Source organism: Meriones unguiculatus, chromosome 9 (assembly GCF_030254825.1).
Source record: "Meriones unguiculatus strain TT.TT164.6M chromosome 9, Bangor_MerUng_6.1, whole genome shotgun sequence".
NCBI lineage: Eukaryota > Metazoa > Chordata > Mammalia > Rodentia > Muridae > Meriones > Meriones unguiculatus.
In genome coordinates this window covers 109,274,115-109,279,497 of record NC_083357.1, presented here as the reverse complement: position 1 = coordinate 109,279,497, position 5,383 = coordinate 109,274,115, and positions in this window count along the sequence as shown.

The window sequence follows — 5,383 nt, the reverse complement described above, 5'->3', positions numbered from 1 at the left end:
CACTTAATATGTCCTTAAAAAAACTTCAGTCCCTAAATACAAAGAAAGATATTAGATTCCCAAGAATTATTCATAGTATGTAAGGTTTATTTTCCAATGGTTACATTTATTATATTTTTTATATTTATATTGACATTAATGAGATAAGGTCTTGTAAGAATGTTGGGGGGCTTAAACTCTGAAGTCTGTGAGTTTTATTTACTAATTAGTCTCTAGAGTTGTTTTTCTAGATGCCAGCGACTGCCTAGGTTTGAGATTCCTGGATGGGTTATGTTAAGTGCACCCACAGGTACATTTGTGCCATTATAAAAATCCAAAGAATATATCACCCTACTTTTTAACATTGTATTCCTTTCAAATTCACTTCAGGGTAGAATAGTTTACGAACTCTCTCCAACAACTCCATAGCTGGGAGCAAGTTCAGTCTGAAAAACAGACTAGAGAGACTTGTGTGAACACGGAGTACTACCTTAGGAGTTGGTGTCAGAGGTGCTCTTACAGGCAGCAGCCCTGGGAAGCAAAAGAATAAACGGAAAGGCTAACACTGTGCAGTAAAAATGAGGCAAAATACGATGAAACCCTGGAGTTTTTTTCTCTACTAGTCATCCTCACGAATTTTCGACTATTATTTAAAATCAGAATCTCCTGGGCCCAGGTTAGTTTGGCTTTGTTTGTCTCCTTTTGGGGTTCTTGTCCCCTCCAGGTCCTACTACTCCCCCTTCTTCCATAAGACTTCCTGCATTCTGTCCAAAGTTTGGCTGTGAGACTGCGCATCTGCTACAATCCCTTGCTGGGTGGGTTCTTTTAGAGGTCCCAGGGAGGACTACAGAGACTGATACATCAGCCAGAGAGCATGCATACAGAGGATCTAGGCCCCCGGCTCAGATGTAGCCCAGAGACAGCTCAATCTCATGTGGGTTCCCTAGTACGAGAAGAAGCAGTCTGTGACAGAACTCAGTTGTCAGTTCCTTGAGCACTTTTCCCTGATAGGGCTATCTAGAAAGCGCAAGAGAAAGGGTTCCAGGCAGTCCTGATGGGATGGGTAGGAGGATTTGCCCTGTCAGTGGACTAGGGAAGGAAACAAGTTGGTGGTGGTGGGGGAGGACCAGATGGAGAAGGCTACAACTGGGATTCAAAGCGAATGAATTCTGAAAAATAATAATAATAACAAAATAAAGAGCAAATAAGAGCAAATAAAATAGAATCAGAATCTCTTTTTAATTATTTTATTTTCACTTGTAATATATGAATAACTTTAATGAGTTAAGATACATTTTTATTCATAAATCTCATACCTAACATGAGAATGGCTTAATACAAATTTTTGAAAATTTTGGTTTCCTGTTTTTCCTGTTCTCATTTGTGCAATGTTACTAATCTATTTAATACTGTGTTTCATCTATCAATAAGAACTTTAAAGAATTATGTTTCAACCCTGATGCTTCCTACAATTATTCCATATTCTCATGTTCACTGTAGCGGTGGTACATTATCTACATATATACACACATACAGACACACACAATATATATAAATATATTATGTTTATATAATATATTTATAGTGGTTTTACACTTATCATCATTCAGTGAATATTTAACTCCTGGTTCATTTGGGCTGTTCACCAATAAACAAGTTATCCACAGTCCCTTACTTCTCATGTCTCAATTTCTCCTTAATTTTATTTAGTCATAAGGGATGGCTGAGATGGTTCTGCATTGTACAATGTGATTTCTTTAAAAAATATTATTGACCACAGAGGATGTGGACATTCTCAGTCCTGATGCAGCTTGATGATCTGGGGTTGATGGGAAGAGAGCTCTCCTTTTCTGAGGAAAAGGGGGAGGTGGCTGGGAGGTAAGGAGAGTGGGACTGAGAGGGGAGAAGAGATGGGCCTACAATTAGGATATAAGCTGAATAAAAATAAATAAAAATAAAATAATTTTATTTATTTATTTTTTTACTAAGCCACAATTGGTATGCTGTTTTATTGTATGCTCCAGCCAGTGTATGTAAAGTAGTTAAACCTTATGAGACAGAGATTCATAAAAATTCAGAGAGGTAGATGTAAAGGACCAACAAGTAGAAGATTGTGGTATATCATGGCATGTGCTATAGAGAAGATTTGTACAGACTTTAATTTGGTTCCCTTGAATATTCACTGATTCATGAAAAAGAGGTTTGAGAAACCTCAGGATGTATGACTACAGAAAGGAGCAGGCTTTCTGGGGCTGAAGGGAGTTGTACTTGAAGTCACTCCGGTCAGCAGAAGGTCCTGCTGAGCGTTCTGTAGACAGACATTTTTGTTCTTAACACAAAAAAGAATTAAACTCTTTCCTTTGGGAAATGTGGTGAGAACCTCCAATATTTCTCACATTGTCAGTAAAATGGATTTTATTTCATGATACAATTATCTAGAACAATGTCAAATTATACTGTACATAAATGTATGTGTGTGTACATTTGTCTACCACAATCCAGAAAATTATCTTGCTGTTTGAGTACAAAAAAGAAGTTCTTTGATAGGAAAAATAAATGAATAAAGAGTTAGATTGATTGATGGACAGATAAAAATATCACTCTCTATAAAACAAAAATAAAAAGCCAGTCCCTGTTCCTACTTTCTGTTTAGCATGATCCCATCAAACTCACTGACCAGAGGGCTTACGGGGTGTTGGGCTCTTTGGTGCATGATGAATTCATCTTCATACTTTCAGTGCTCTGTGCTGCACAAACTACAAGCCTAAGATTTACTTGAGGAGAAGTGAAGGTTTCACCAAGACAACCAGAAAAGCTGTGGTAAGTTTTCAGAAGATTCTTAGCTTGAAAATTTAAGTTCTTTACTATCTATCATAGGACAGACTGTCTGTGTTTGTGGATTTGAATTCTCATAAGGAACAAAAAGGGAACCTTTATTCTGTCCCAGTCCCACCCTCCCTCCCTCAGAGTGGGATGCAGAGTTAATAAAATGTAACTAATAATAATAAAAAAAGAGTAACAAATAAATGACCAGACCTTGAATCTATAATAATAAAAATAATAGTATTAATAGTAATAAAATGTTCCTTACCCTAAAGAAAAGGGAACTTTTGTTAGTTTGTTTCCCAGTTTGAAACAGAGTTTGTGCATTATTTCCCAAAGGGAAAACCTTTTAGAATTTCTATAGTGTTCTTCTTATATATAACATAATTCCATTCAAATCTGCAATTACCTGAATTATTCTCAATCATTAGGTTCTTTTGGGGGTTATGCCACCTTTTTCCCCCTTTTTAAGATCATAATATAATTACAATATTTCTCTATTCTATTTTCTTCATTCACAGCCTCCCATATACTCCTGTCTATTATTCATGGCATCTTTTGTTCACCATTTGATATTTCATATATATATATGCATTTGTATATAAATTGATTATGTATATTGTATGATATGTATCTAAATATATATATGATTATATACATATACAATATACATATGCATATGATTATGCATATTGTATGATATATATCTAAATATATATGTGCACACATATATTTCTATAAATACACACAGACACACACATATAAAATTTATGGTTGTGAGCCTAGCCTTTAACGGCTGAGCCATCTGTACACCTGAAAAAGCTAAGCAAGAATGAAGACCCTGGGTAGGATGCTCAATCTTCATTCAGAAAGACAAACAGGATAAACATCAAAAGAGGGAGAAAACAGGGAAAAAGACAGGAGCCTACCTCAGAGGGACTCTGAAAGACTTTACCCAACAGGGTATTAAAGCAGATGATGAGATTCATAGCCAAACTTTTGGCAGAATGCAGGGAATTTTATGAAAGAAAGGGGAAATAGAAAGCCCTGGAGAGGACAGGCACTCCACAAGAACAACAACAAAACCAAAAAATCTGGACACAGGGGTCTTCTCTGAGATTTATACTCCAACCAAAGACCATGTATGGAGATAACCTAGAACCCCTGCACAGATGCTATAGTAGCCCAAGTCAGCTCAGTGTCCAAGTGGAATTCCCCAGTAAGGGGAACAGGGACTGTCTCTGATATGAACTCAGTGGCTGGTTCTTTGATCACCTCTCCCTGAGGGAGGAGCAGTCTTGCCAGGCCACAGAGGACAATGCAGCCAGTCCTGATGAGACCTGATAGACTAAGATCAGATGGAAGGGAAGGAGGACCTCCCCTATAAGGGAATTGGGGAAAGGGCATAGGGGGAGAAGAGGGAGGGAGGGTGGGACTGGGAGGAGACTAGGGAGAAAGCTGCAGCAGGGATAGAAAGTGAATAAATTATAATAAATAAATATATAAATAAAATTTAATCTAAAAGTAAAAAAGAAAAAGACAGTTGTACTTAATGTAGAAACACCTATAAAAAAACCACTGTTTTTTTTTTTTTGTTTTTTGTTGTTGAGTATTAATATTTATTACTGATTTTTGTTTTAGTTAAACAGCAGTTATTCCTAAACCAGTTGTATATCCAAATCAATACACAGAGACTAGGATTTATTTAGTTAACCTAGAGCACAATGCCAGACAATAGTTATTCCATCCTAAAGCTCCAAGCCCACATAGTTTCCTTCCATTCAGATTTTCCACATTATGCTTGTTTTTAGTCATAGCTTAGGTCTGGTTCATCTCTTCTTATGGTTCCACCTGTCCTGATGATCTCTCCTCTCCTACTCCTTGATTCACCTCCCATTCACTTCCTTCTCCTCCCCTCTGGACCAGGATGTTACACCTAATTCTTTCCATTGCTCAACATTGCCTGGTTGTTTTATTGAAAATACACAGAACAAATGTTGCCATGTTTACACAAACTTGAAACAGGTGATGCTTAGAATAAACATCACAATTCAATGTCAGAATTGAAGCCAGATAGCAGGGTAGAGAAATCAGCATTTGAATAAACAAAAATAAATTGTATATATTCCACAAGAATATTATTCCAAGTTTATTAAATAATTAACTTTATTAAGTCTTTTGAATTTTTTATATGATGTGTTTTTATTATATTGATCCCTAAATCCTCCTCTGAACTCCTCCACTACCCCAACTTTCCTGCCAAAACTTTGTGTCTTCCTCAGATTTCTATACACATAATAGCTAGAATTTATTTCTCTAAAAGTAATTAATTATTTTAAAATATAACAAAAGAGAATTAGAGATCAGATCAGTATTTCTCAAGTTAATGAGTACAAAATCCCTCATAAGGGAAATTTGATATACATATTTCTGCTCCCTCTCTCCTCTCTCCTTTAAAGGTGACTTACACAGTCCTGCACAGTGCTCTTGCTCTCCATAGAGAACTAAAGACTGCTACTGAGAACTTGAGGGAACCAATACTACAGGTGATAAAAAACAGTGAGTGGCTGACAAACATTTG